The sequence below is a fragment of the Melopsittacus undulatus genome, chromosome 5 (genome assembly GCF_012275295.1).
Source record: "Melopsittacus undulatus isolate bMelUnd1 chromosome 5, bMelUnd1.mat.Z, whole genome shotgun sequence".
Lineage (NCBI taxonomy): Eukaryota > Metazoa > Chordata > Aves > Psittaciformes > Psittaculidae > Melopsittacus > Melopsittacus undulatus.
The window spans coordinates 58,785,572-58,801,164 of record NC_047531.1 but is presented as its reverse complement, the minus strand read 5'-3'; positions in this window follow the sequence as shown (position 1 = coordinate 58,801,164).

Below are 15,593 nucleotides of genomic sequence, written 5' to 3'. Positions count from 1 at the left end.
ATATTGTGACATTTAAAATGCAAATTAAAATACCAATGAATAATTTTTAAAAGAATGCATTCAGAAAAGAAGTACTTATTTTCCCCTCTATTTTATCTACACATAAAAAACATTGAATGGGCAAGAACAAAGGCAACCATAATTTTTTATTATTATTATTCACGATAGCAACATAAATGTTGTCAGTTCTACTATAAGAATTACTAACTATATAAGAAAATATATTAGGGATGTAATATAACTTCCAGTTAGCAAGCCTTTGTTGGTGAAAAATCTCTAAACTCCTATTATAGACAGTGAAAACCTAGTTAAAAACTGTCAGTGGAACATAGCTATCAGCATTTAGACAGTTTACATGTGGACATCTACACTTAGGTGTTTTAATCTGAAACTGGACCACACCCTAGAAAGTCAATTGCATGGTGAGAGATGCCCTGGGATATCCCACTTGATCTCCAGCTGATGCTCCAGTTCATGCTCACAGTTGATCTGCAGCACATCTGCTCCATACAGATATCTTGGATACCCTAAGGCACCTCCAACAGCATCAGATGTCTATGTTTTGACCATCTAAATTCTACCTTAGATGTCTTTGAACACGATTTTTCAGATTTCTGGGACACAAAATTCTTTATGAATGAACTTTTTCTCAAGTAAAATTTACAGCACTGAAAAACAAATTACATCTCTTAAGACGCTACTTTTCTTAGTATTTTATACTGCTGTTACTGAAAAATCTGAACGGAATGCCTTTCCATACAATAACATTAGCAGTAGCTGTCCTGGGTTCAGCAGTAGCTAGTTTCTAGTGAAACACTACTAGACCTCATTGAACCCCTGGCTGAATTGCTTTTTTTTTTTTCCTTAATTATAGTAAATTAGATTTTGAGTGGGTTTTATTTGTGGTCAAATGATAAAAAAAAATAAACTATGGAAATTAACTCTGAAATAAAATAGTGATTAATTATTTATTAGTTGTACCAGAATGCACAACTGTTACAGCCATGAGATGAATGACAGGTTATCTAGAAGTAATCAGAGAAACTGAGATGGGTACTTTCTCCAGTTCTGGGCTCCCCAGTACAAGATAGATAAGGAGCTATAGGAAGAAGCCACCAAGATTAAGAGATTGAAGCATCACTCCTCCAATGAAAGGCTGAGAGAGATGGTACTGTTTAGCCTAAACAAAAGAAGGCTTACAGGGGATCTCATCAGTCTTGGTGGTGTCCAGCAACAGGAGAGGTAATAGCAAAAACCTGGAACACAGGAGATTCTGTCTGAACCTAAGGAAACATTTTGTGCTGTGCAAGCAAATGAGAACTGGTACAGGTTGTCCAGGAAGGTTGCAGAATCTCACTCCTTGGATATTCAAAAGCTGCCTGGACATGGTTCTGGCAACCTGTTGTTAGCTGATCCTGCTTGAACACGGCAGTTGCACAAGATGACCTCCATAGTTCCTATCCAACCTCAACCTTTGTGTGATTCTGCCTGGGATAGTAATCAGTGATGTATACACCAACTATTAAATCCACAGAGGTTCTGGTGTTATTGAAGTCCTAAGCACTAAATTTTAGTCCAACTAAGGATGAACTGCAGAGACAGAAACCAGCTGCACCTTGACTGAAGTTATAGAGATAGTTCTGTATTAAGAAGGGACCTTTTCTAATGGAAAAACAGACATACTTTAGTGAAAACAGCTATCTAGAATCCATTGATGTGGCATCACCTGTGACTGAGAAAGATTAATGTTCTGTCACACTGGATCATAATCTCTGAGGACAAGAAAGAGGATCTGTCCTCAGACTCCTCAGTAAAGGGGTAGAAAAGATCTTGATTTGATTGCCAGAACTGGCAGCAGTCCTCTCTATTGATCAAAACTCCCCACTGGAAAGGCAAGTAATATCTTCCTTGCTGAAAACACACATCTCATAAGAAATAGAATGAAAACATGAGAAGAGGAAATTTCCTGTAGATATCAAAGGAAAACAAATCTATGTGGGGCAACTTCAGATCCAGAAGATAGTTCCATTAACAGAACCAAAGCCTTGTTATGCATATAAAAGGAATAGAACCACCTATATATGTAATTCATAGTTCTGGGACAGGAAGCCAAAGCCAAATGCCATTTTTTTCATTACACTTTCTCACTTTTTGGTCTGTTCTACTGTGATATTTCCTGACACATCTGAACATGATTCTGAAATGCTTTTCAGGCATTCTGCACTGTTCTGAATTCTTGGGCAGTCTTTGCTTTATTAATACAAGCTATCAGACAACACTAATGAATGCCATATTCCAGAAATAAGACATATATTACAAACTGTTTGAAAGAAGATTTTGAAAGGCACGGCATATAAACAGTGGAACTATTTGTCCACTACATAGGTGATTTTCTGAGTGAAAGGGGAAATATTGCAATGAAACTAAACAAAACTAAACTAAGTCTGGGAATATGGAGATTTAAAGTACACTTGTAAGATGCAGTTGTGCAATTCTGCATGAGATGTCATGAAGATGAATTCTGACATAAATCTTAAAAGCCCTAGGCAGGATTTCATGGTAATAGCGAATAACTAACTAGCGAACCAGATTCCTCGACCCAAAAACTGTCCAGAAGGCAGAAATGTCCTTGTTACCAGAGAATTCAATTACCAAACTCCACTAACAGGAAAAATGCTGAGCCTTAGGATGAACAGGGCCAAGAGAAACTCGGAGGACTGGATGGCTAGCTATATACCGCTTTGTAAACATACATGTGGCCTACTACTTGAAGGCAGAAATAAGGTTGGGTTTTATTGTGGTTTCTTTTCTGTTTCAAAAGAGCATGTTACACAAATTGGAATGACTGAAAAATGTAGTTGCAAATAATATCTATATACTGTTTAAGATGTGCTAGAGTTTTTGAGTAGAACTTTTCACTTATAATGGTGTACCTATGTGCTCTTGTCTATGCTACAGTAAGCAAACTTTTATTGACTGCTTTACTTCCTGAAGCTTTCATTGTCTTGGATCATATTTTCCTGGCAAAGTGAACACTACCATTGAACTTGGAAATTCTTTCACAGTGATATTTAATGCAAAAAAAAAAATGCTGCTATTTCTTGATTAATATAGTGAGCTGGAGTCTGCTTGAGTTTGCACCAAAGGATTAGATATTGGTTCCCTGGTATAAGTTTTCTATATATAAAATATACAGAACTATAGCTCAAATTGTGCTAAGAGTCCTTGCCTCAAGTAGCTTACAGCTAAATACAGGTACAATGTCACACACAAAGCAAGCAAGGATAGAAGGACATTGTCAGTAGGGACACCAGGATACACAAGTCAATTTGGCGTACAATTTGCATGCTCACATAAAAGCATCAAGGGTTTTATTAACCAGAGATTTTTTAACTATGTAAATATGCAAGACCTTGTAATTAGGTCACTTGTCTAGTCCTTTTTTGTAGGCGGTTTGCTATAGTTTTGATATGGATTTCAGACATAATCTGAAGGATGGTATGTTAGCTTTGCAAATTGATTCATGGAATAACCTTCATACATAGTGACAGCAAAAAGGAAAGGGCATAGCTTTTTGCAGAAGAACTACAGTGACAAGCAATGGAAATTGCTATCATTACGGGAACAGATGGGAAAGGCAAATAGGGATAGATGAAAGTTGGATAAGCAGAAGAGGCCAAGTATTTAAAGTATTTACAATTATAAAATTACCGTTTACATGAAACACACTGAACTGTGCAGTATTTTATGTTACTGAGGGCCCAAAATCTATCACTCACCCAAAACCTGTGTAATTTTCATATGTTTCAATTTAAATGAAAACTTCAAAGCATAAAGGGATGAAGCAGATTTGTATTGCCCACTTCTAAATAATTTCAGATTGAAGGATATTGGATAGACCTGGGAAATGAATAAAATGTGTGATTAATTCAATCAAAAATTAAATGGTGTCTTTTATTAGTCCAAATATTTACTATGATTAAAAGTGCTCAGGAAGTACAGAAGAGAAAGATAACATGGCTAAAGTAAACTTCCCATTTAAACAAATAAATACGTACAATTACAGAGTGATAGCAGATAGGCTACTTCTATAATTGTCTCTCAACATTCTGAGAGCTCTTTACCACTGATAAGCTGAATTTATTTCATGTGTATGAATGTGTACAATTTTATTTACCACATGGGCTTATACTTTGCATATTGCTCTTTCCCAATCAGTGATGCAGAACAATTTCATTAACATTAAAAGAGCTGAGTTCAGTTTTAAGTAACAGGCTGATATTGTATGCTCTGCTTACTTTAATAAGCTTCCAATAATCATCAATAAAGGTTTTTTCAGAGATTATAGGATAATAATCTAATAATATGTACAGAGTCAACTTGCCAGTATGCTAAGATGCTGAATGAAAAGGAATATATTGATGGAGAATATTTATACTGGTGAGAAAATAAATAAATTATATGGCAAGTAGGACAAACACAGAAGAAACAAGATTATCCAGTGGGGGAAAAAATCCTAAAAATGACAAATAAAAATAAAAAGATAAATTACTTAAAACAAATAAGAATATTTAAAAAAGAAAAAAGGTCTTATAATTTTAGTGTTGATAAAAACAGATGACCAGTATTAAAAGAATCTCATATTTCTTAAATGAAGACTAAAAAATTTGCAGCCACTGTATTTTTGTAGACCAGGGAAAAATTTTTGGTGTAACTATAGATAGAAATGGTTTAGGAGAATTCACAGTAGTGCTAAAATAATCTTGATTACATAAGAGGAAGATCACATTTCATAAAAGATTTGTGTAATATTCAACCCCCATGTAACTGTCAGTTTGTAAGTTGCCATAACAGACACTATTTTTCTTCAATTCAATTTCTTAAATATCTTATTCCTTTTGTTAAGTAACAATTCAGGCATCAGTTTCTTTCTGACTTTTTGCTCATTAAGTGCTAAATAAAAGAGAAATTATACATTCAGAAACATGTACTGAAGGGTTCTGTTGTGTGTTACTTTAGCATTAAACTTCTGAATTACTGAAGACGTAGTAATAGTAAAGGACAACTGAAACAAAAGAGCTGCTTGTGTTAACCTTTCAAAGTGTATCACTTTCTGGTAAAGAAAATCAAAAGCAAATTAAATTGGAAGCATAACGGTAGGCAAATACACTGGTAGGCAAACTACTGGAAAACAAGTATTTCAGTTTGAAATAGTTCAAAGCAATGAAAATGCTAACCCAAAAGATACCAGAGCTAATAAAAGTAGCAAAACAATTTTACCACATTTCATTCTGAAGGCATTTGAGTTTATCCATTTTTAATTTTCTGGTTTGCCTTTTTTTTTAATTTATCTTTCTCACTTTGCATCTCTTTTCTCAAAAACTGAAAATTGTGATCTTGATTGAAGAATCCAGAAATAACAAAAGCGCATGTAATCTAGGTACAATCCTTCTATATAAAAAGGAATTATGTGTACAGAGTTGTCAGATTAAATGCACCTGACACATAAAGTTATTACAAAACTTAGTCAAATTTCAGGCAAGGGTCACAAGATTTATTAAGTGACCTATTGGTAATGAATGCCTTAATGTGAGTCTAAATGTAGATTTAATTATCTTTGGTTAGCTGGTTTGTCTGAAAATATATATAAAAGCTGAAGCAACCTTAATTCAAAATATACTATATATACCCAGACAGCAAGAAGGCTACTTTAAATCTGAAGACAAAATGTACTTTAATTTCAAATACAGTGCTGTCAATCAAATCAAGAGAAATTTTAAGACTGAGGCAAGACTTCACACGTAACAGAATCAGGTCCTCTGTAGTTAAAATGCTTGGACACTTTCCATTACAAAGGACTGGACAAAAAGTTACTGCTTCTGTTAACTCGTATCTGTTCCAATCTATGTCTACTTAAAGTTACCCCTTTTACACCATTATAACTTACTATGCATTGAACTAGATGAACCAAACAGCTAGCAGGTTGGAGTCAATAGCTTCAAGAGTGTATTGCTGTAGAATTCTCTTTTAAACAGGTGTTTAGAAAAGCAGAAAATCAATGTTTGGGAAAATGATTCCTCAGTCAAAAGTTGTTTCATATTGCTATGACCATTTAGAGCCATAGATTCAGCACATCAGCTTAGGATCATTAAAGCCAACCTTGTAAACAGAAATATATATATAAACACCTACATAAATGATTGACATGATTTGTATATCTACCTGTCTCAAGACAATGTTAAAATATATACTCAGCTTTGAAGACATGTATGTTTCTTGAGTTATTCCTTCAAACACATCACATGGGTTGTAAAGAATAAATCTGTATTACATATCACCTGCAGCATTTCTAATAAGGTAAATGAAAATGTATTTTAAAAGAAAATAATGTAAAAAGTTTTTAATTTGAATCATATTCTGATGATACATGAAAGTAAGGAAAGAAACCAAGAAATGAGGAAAGGAAGAAGGGAAGAAAGTAATTACACACTAACTTGGCAGCTGACATCCATCCCAGCCTCGAGAAGCACCTGTACAACAGCTTTGTGGCCATTACGTGCAGCAAGATGCAAAGGGGTGTGTTTTCTTGTATTGCAGTTCATCAGGTTTGGATATGCTTTGATGATCATTTTTACAACACGCAGACGTCCATAGAGCGCTGCCAGATCCAGAGGTGTTTCTAGTTTGTTGTTCCTTATTGTAGGGTCTGTAAGCTCTTCTAACAGAACAGCAACTACTTCTGAATGACCATATTGAGCTGCACAATGCAGTGCTGTTTCATTTTCATTATTCTGTTAAAACAAAACAAAAGCTTCAGAAATTCATGTTTAATCACACAATAGAATTGTTCAACTTCTATACATTGTGTCCATGAGATCACTACAGACAGGGTTTGCAATATAATGTATGGTAATGTATGTTAAATGCTTCAGAATTATTCCACTAAAATTTTACTAATAATACATTAATACTTCAGCTTTGTAACTCTCCAGTAGACTTGGTCCCTCTATGTCCACACTGTTCCAAATCCATATTTAACAACATGCCCCAAAAAACCTTGTTGTTCATGATATGCCGAAATCTGTAAACCTTCTTGATTCAACTGTTCTTGAAATCATAGTTAAGTGCTTCTCAGAAATACTCTGACACTTAAGTCTCTATTCTCAGTTTAACTGCTACTAAGAAGGAGAAAAATAACTGTTACAGCTGAACACAGGACACTGCTTTTAAATCATAGAAGTTTGTTATTGGAGTTGTGAAATTATAGAGGAAAACCGTATAATGAAAATGTATCAGGCACAAGGGTAGTTCCATACATCACTATAAAAGTTTCTATCAAGACAACAATCAAAGCATGAAGTAAGCAAATAACAACTGTAGATATTAAAAGCGCATCACATAAGCAGGTAGTTTTCTCAGAGCTCCAGGGAGATGTATGTGTGTGGTTTATATCATATGAGTATTTGTAAGCTGTGGATTGAATAAGTTTTTACTGTATAAAGTGATGCTGCCCAAGTCTTTCCCCAAACACTATCTAATGATCTTAATAATAAATGAATATTGAGAATAAGCAGTATCTTATTTAATTGTTCTCTTCCAGTTCTGCCTGTATACTTACAATCCCAAACAGGCTGAGAGGAAGGAAAATTATTTATCGAGTTCTCTGAATTTTATATACCATTTATATTATTAATATATCTTATGTAGGCTCTATGAAGACTTAAAATAACCTAGGCACTATAAATTTTAAAATTGTGTACATTCAATGCCTCTTCTGATATATGATTTATAAAAAGTTGTGACAGTTTTGAAAATGTCGTATAAGTAGAAAGCTACTAAGCTAACATATCATATAAGGAAATTAAAAAATAATGGAAATTCACAAGATACTAAAGAAAGCTAGAAATGTAATTCCAAAGCAATGATATAAATCCAAACCCACAGGCTTTATTTCTCAAGGAAATAATTGAATAAAGATCTGGGGACAGAGAAAGTAGAAAGAAAGCTTTGTCTTTTGCAAGACAGAAAGGGTGAGAAAATCAGAGAAATGAGGCTCTGGCCTCTTACTCAAAAGCTAGCTAGAATAAGAAAATTCATGTTGCATGATAATATCTAGGAAGGTGAAAAGGACAACTTTTTTTTCTTTCTAGTAACAATGTTTCTAATTCTGTAATCAAGAACTAAATCCTTGGGTTTGTGGTTGTAATAACACTGTTGTCAATTTTATCTCATGTTGTAATTTAAAATGACTCAGATGAACCTCTGAGACAGAAGAGATAGATCAGTACATTCAGATAAATTTAATGTTGCAGATAAAGTCTTCAGGTGTCTGCAAAACCACACAAGATCCCAGAGACTGGAATATGCTTCCTGCTATACTGTGAGACAGAAGCTGGAGAAGAGCCAGGTAGAAAGTGAGAAGTTTCAATTGGCAGACATGGCTTGATGACTAGTAATCCATGCGCATTATTCAGACCACTATGTGGTCTTTCTCTATTACATAGACCATAAATTCAGGTTAAAGTATGTACTATCACAATACTGCATGGCTGCAATGTTCTACCTCTGATATGCTTTTTATGTATTCTAGTGTCTTTTAGCATATCCTCTATACAAGACTGGGCAAAGAATTTTTTTTATCTATGGTTCTACACCCAAAATTTCAGCCACAAGTATAGACACAAATGACAAACATAGAATCATAGAATAGTTTGGGTTGGAAAGGACCTTAAGATCTTCTAGTTCCAACCCCCCTGTCATGGGCAGGGACACCTCACACTTAACCATGTTGCCCAAGGATCTGTCCAGCCTGGCCTTGAACACCGCCAGGGATGGAGCATTTACCACTTCTTCAGGCAACCCATTCCAGTGCCTCACCACCCTTACAATAAAGAGCTTCTTCCTTATATCTAACCTGAATTACCCCTGTTTACGTTTAAGCCCATCACCCCTTGTTCTATCACTACAGACCCTAATGAAGAGTCCCTCTCAGGCATACTTGTAGGACCCCTTCAGATACTGGAAGGCTGCTATGAGGTCTCCACGCAGCCTTCTCTTCTCCAGGCTGAACAGCCTCAACTTTCTCAGCCTGTCTTCATACAGGAGGTGCTCCAGTCCCCTGATCATCCTCGTGGCCTCCTCTGGACTTGTTCCAACAGTTCCATGTCCTTTCTATGTTGAGGACACCAGAACTGCACACAGTACTCCAAGTGAGGTCTCACGAGAGCAGAGTAGAGGGGCAGGATCACCTCCTTCGACCTGCTGGTCACGCTCCTTTTGATGCAGCCCAGGATACGGTTGGCTTTCTGGGCCAATTTATTTTTAGATTTTCAATAGCTCATGGACAGAACTCTACAGATGAACAGCCAATTGCAGTCTAATTTTGTGTATAGTTCCCACAATTTAGTATGAAAATCAGATAATTGCACATAAAATGACCGATTATGGTAATCTGTGTCTAGAGTTACTGTATTTACATATCTGATGGAAATAGTTACCCAAAAATATTAGATGTATAACTATATCCACATTCTATGAGGTAAACAGCAAAATAGAGATTTCATTATTCAATTGTCAAATAGATCTATATATACAATATCTGCTAATGTTTCAATTTTTTTAAGCATTTCTGAGTATCATCTAAACTATCTAGAATCTTGTGCTAACACTCTCATATCATAGTTTAAAAGTATTCTGATTTAATATTCAAAGAGACATAAAAATTCAATCAACTACAGCTTTTTTCTCAAAATGTGGTGACTGGCCAAAATTTCAGCCACAGGTATAGACACGTAGAGACCAACCAATTCGAATCATAGCTGTTGTGAAGCAAAAGAAAATTTTCTCCTTCTGAATAAAGGCTATCCAGATGAATATTCATGCAAAAAAAAACAAAACCAAAAAAAGTATATTTCAAAAGAGCATGGTGCATAAAAGCATCTCTAAATCTGAGCAAAATGTTACTATTTTCAAATTAATATTGAACATTCTTGCATAGCTTGTTTCTTTGCATTTGCTAAATGAAAGCTGCTTTTCAGTTAATGACAAATCAAACTGATTCAAAATTAAAAATAACTAAGCATCACTGAAACACAATAGAAGAATCCAACCTGGACAAACATGTTATTTAAATTATCCACACATATGCAGGTCAGAAGCAGTACTGGATATATTGTGTTATCAGAGCTGAGGTTACAGAGCTTACAGGTTGCGCAGGGAGTTGTGGAGTCTCCTACGTTGGAGATATTCAAGGCCCGCCTGGACAAGTTCTGTGTGATGTACTCTAGGTTACCCTGCTCTTGCAGGGGGGTTGGACTAGATGATCTTTTGAGGTCCCTTCCAACCCTCGGGATTCTGTGATTCTGAGAGGTACTACCTAATTAAAAGTTAATATAATATCCTTTCCTCTTTAAAATGTAAATTAATCAACCCAATTCAGGTATAAAAGACAGAATGATTTTTAACTTTCAAAGAGAGAATTAAAACTTATATAAATGCCCTCTAAATTTATCTGCTTTGACAATTTAATACTACTTACGTAAAATAATTCACCTTGGAAGCCAGTTTTTACTAAGGAGAGAGGATAGAGTTTTTAAGTAGGTTTTGACAGAGTCTGCCATCTTCAAACTTAAGGAGGGAATGCCTACCAGATAGACACAGTTGGTTCAGCAATCCCAGATACCCCTAAGATGGAGGATGCTATAACAGTGTATTTCATGGACTGGAAGAAACATTTTAAGAGATAGAAGCAGTTTACAATTATTTGCAACAGAAATTTAATAAAACTTAAATTATTTTACTTAAACTAGAAATCTCAGTTGTAAGAAGAGAAATACTCATAAATAACATAGTTGGACATTTCCCCTTCTAGACCCACTTTGTTTCTTTATGTTTCTTCTTCAATCTACAACAAATTGATACTAAGGTACTGAAATTCTTTACTGCATGCTACCCTGCTCTATTCTATTTTTAACTTCTCAGTGCAGTTTAAAGCTATGTATTCTAATCCCTAATGAACATTCCAGTAATGAGTGGTGTCACCCTAGGGTCTGTATTGGGACCTGTATGATCATCAATGACCCAGACAGTGGGATTTAGCACCCCCTCAGCAAGTTTTAGGATGATGCCAAGCTCAGTGGTGCATCTGATTCATTAGAGGGAAAGGGATGCCACCCAGAAGTACTGTTACAGGCTTGAGAAGTGGGGCCATGTGAATCTCATGAAGTTCAACAAGGCCAAGCACAAAATACTGCAGCCAGGTCACAGCAATTCCTAATGCAGGCTCAGTAATTAAATTACTATAAGCATCCCTGCAGACAAGGACTTGGGGACGCTGGTGGATGGAAAATCAGACGTGAACCTGCAATATGAATGTGCAGCCCAAAAGCCAACCATATGCTAGGCTTCATCAAAAGAATTCTGGCCAGCAGGTTGAGGGAGGTGATTCTCACCCTCTAATCTTGTGAGATCCCACCTGTCGTGCTGTATTCAGCTCTGGAGTCCCCAGCACAAGAAAGGCATTGACCTGTTGGAGTGAGTCCAGAGGAGGGCCATGAAGATGATCAGAGGGCTGGAACACCTCTCCTAAGGTCCGTTGTGACAAAAACCCTTCTAGGATTTTATAATTCAATTAACATGTTCTAATGAATACTTTTACCATATAAGAACAACATGATGAAACAGAAAGATGCCATTGTCCCATAATTTTGAGAATTCTTGGATTTAGATGGTAACATTTTTTTCAAAAGACAGTTTCTGTACAAGTTATAGGGAAAAAAATCTGAGAGCAAATTACTCAGTGTGAATCAAAATCAAATCTACTGACTTCGCACTGAAATTTACTTTACTTACATGGAAGCATAATAAAAAAGTAATTCTGTAATTTGGTTGAGTACTTTGAATAAATATTATCTTCAAATTTATTGCTACAATCAACTCAAATCAAAACAATTGCTTCTGCACATTTTATCTTTTTAAAAAAGTATAATAAGATTTTCAAGGGAAATTCTGAAATTCATCCACACAGTCTCTAATTTAAGGGGTGGGGGGGGTACATCAAATGCAGAACTTGAAAATTATTGAGTTTGCAGGCTAGTTGTTATCTCTGTGCTTCACTTTGATGATTTGGGGAAGTCAGTAAATACATTAGCTGTTAGGTATTTACATATTATGCATGTGTCCTGAATATTTTTCCTTCACATTGCAGAAGAAGTGTCAAAAGGCATTAAGGAAATGATCGTTTTTTTATGAAAATTACAATTTGATGCACAGGCAAATTCTGGAGTACACAAAATGCACAAACGTGGGGAAAAAGATGTGTTATGTCTATAAAGAAAAACAGGCAGAATCACAAAACAGAGAACATCACCAAGAAGTTTCAGAACTGTTCACATTTTTCCTGTATACTTTTCACTATTCATATTCTTCATATATTTTAAAATATATATTTTGAACTTGAGGTCTATCCCTGATGTCATTCACGCTTTTTGCCTGTCATTTCCTGCACTAATACCAAACACTACATACTGACCTGTATGTGGCTGTAAGGTTTTTGGTGGTTTTTTTTTGTAGATTAGGTTTTCTTATCAATTATATAATTTTATTATGTGAATTGCCATAATAAATGTTTTTGCTACCCAGATGTTTTAATATAAACAAACATGCAAGCAGTGTGACTGTTAACAGTCCACCTTTTTGTTATATTTGTTATTAATGATTGTCAAATCTTGAACTCATATTATCTAATAAATCTTCATTCAATTTATAATTTATATATTTTCGAGTTTTCATCAACAAAGTTTAAACACGTTTTATAATTGCACCATATTTTGCAGTTGAAAACGTACACCATGCATGTAAGCTGAGTCCCATAATAAACAGTGACAGAATTATTCTTACATAATTGTTATGCCATTACCATTCCCTGTGCATAGGGTTGCCAATCTACATTCCACGACCCCCATAAAATAATCATCATTTAACTGTTTGCCTCTTTATTGTTTGGGCCTTTTTTCTATTTTATGTAATAGGAACAGTAGGGGGCATTCAGAGCTTTAGATGCTGGATATGGCTTGATATGGTCCTATGATGCTACTTAACTGTATTTTAAATGGGTAGAATGTGTAGTTAATTAACTTACAATATACCATAGTAAATCCATTAATTCATGTAATACATATTTATGCATCATGAGCATATTTATTTCTTTGTGTTGTTCATTACTTTTACTGAAGTTTCTCGAAGCATTTCTTTTACATAGAATTTCAATAAAATAGAAGAAAAGCAAAGATGTATTACAAATTAGTTGCAATAATTTTTAAATAATTAACAAAATTATTTCCTTAAACCAAAAGCACATATATTCCAAAAGAAAACAAACAAAGAAAAACAGGAAAAAAAAAAGTCATCTGACTTGACCATATTATTTAGTGTGTTAAAAAATAAAATTGCTATTTTTCTCTCTAACATTCAGAATTAAAAACAACGAAGAAAAATCCCAGGATTTCTTGTAACCGTCTCACTTATAGAGCTTACCTGCAAATAAGTAAAAGCTTCAGAAATCTAGAGTCATGAGAACGAGTGTAGAGTTGGTATGAGGGTGAAGATGTCAGTGTGGTGTTATTTGAAGATCTATGGGTGGAGATGGCTTTATATTAACTTGGCATATCCCTCATTCCATGATATGGGCTATATTCTCCCATGTAGGGTGCTAATTAACAGGGGAAAGTTGGCACCAGCAAAGTGGTCAGCCAGCAGATTTACAAAGTCAGAAGATCTGCATATGCTTCAATTTAACTTAAAGTTTAATATGATCGAGATGACTTAAGGTACAACATTTCTTGTGAGGATTGCTCAGACATTTTCCATTATGAGGTTTTTGGATTAAATGCATAATCTGCAGGAGATCTGACAACAAAACCTTTTTTGAGTCAGCGGGGTGTAGAATCAGATGTATTCCTGCTTTCCACTCCAGTAATCAAACCAGAGAGACTGGACAGCACACCTAATGAAGTCTGAGAATATTCTATAAGTCTGGATATATATATTTGGGATTGGGGAGAAGTAGGTTTGAATTTACATTTCTCTGTCTGACTTTACTGAAATCTTTTTCATTATCCCTCTCTCAAGTTCCTACGCAGCTTCCAGTTTTCTGTCAGCAGAGTATAAAGAATCTCTTTAAGCAAATGGATAACATGGGATCAGAAGGTTGCCTTTTTATTCTGTTGCACAAGTAAAACTGAGAAAACCCCTTCTCCTTGACCAAAAAAAAAAAAAATCCTACAATTCAACTGTTTTCACCCTACATGCAACAGCTGGTGAGAATAAGAAACTCAGAGAAACTCCTAATCTGCAACTCAAAACACAGGATGACACGTTGTTTTTTGTATTTTTCTTGGATGAGTCAGAGGGTTACAGGATTTCTCAGAAGACTGATACATTTTATTGCTTTATTTTCCTATGTTTCCCATACTAATACTTGATAGTCATATCATACATATCATAGTTATTGTAGAGATTCCAATGGCTAAGAGTATAACTTCAGATATCAAACAGATTATTGAAAGAAGGGCAGCTCAAACTGGTTGTTTGCAATTTAGGTCAAACAATTCTCATTTTCTCACAGTTTGCCCAAACTAACATACACACAGAGTGCAATTCATCAGGGAAGTCTTGGATGCAGTGATCACGAGATGGTCGAATTCGAGGTCCTCAAGACAGTGAGAAGAGCGTGCAGTAAGCTCACTGCCCTGGACTTCAAGAGAGCAGACTTTGGCCTCTTCAGGAACCTGCTTAGCAAGGTTCCATGGGATATAGCCCTAGAGGGCAAGGGGGCCCAAGACTCTTGGTTAACATTCAAGGATCACCTGCTACAAGCTCAGGAGTGTTGCATCCTGACTAGAAGGAAGTGCAGCAGGAGGGCCAGGAGACCTCCTTGGATGGAGCTGCTGAGAAAAATTCACAGGAAAAAAGAGGCTTATAAAAGGTGGAAACAAGGACAGGTGGCCTGGGATGAATACAGGGATGTTGTCAGGGTAGTTAGGGACCAAGTTAGGAAAGCTAAGGCCCAATTGGAGCTAAACTTGGCAAGGGATGTTAAAGATAATAGGAAGGGATTTTATAGGTATGTAGGGGCTAAAAAACAGACTAAGGACAATGTAGGCCCCACCGGAAACTTTCGGGAGAACTGGCTACACAGGACTTGGAGAAGGCTGAGGTTCTGAATGGCTTCTTTGCCTCGGTCTTCACTGGCAAAGGCTCTGACAGCAGCACCCAAGTCTTGGAAGGCAGACGCAGGGACTGTGAAAACCTAGACTTTGGGCCCACTGTAGGAGAGGATCTGGTTCGAGACCATCTTAAGAACCTGAATGTACACAAGTCCATGGGACCTGATGAAATCCATCCGCGGGTCCTGAAGGAGCTGGCAAATGAAGTTGCAAAGCCACTGGCCATCATATTTGAAAAATCATGGCAGATACATGAAGTTCCTGATGACTGGAAAAAGCGAAATATAACCCCCATTTTTGAGAAGGGGAAAATGGATGACCCGGGGAATTACAGACCAGTCAGTCTCACCTCTGTGCCTGGCAAAATCT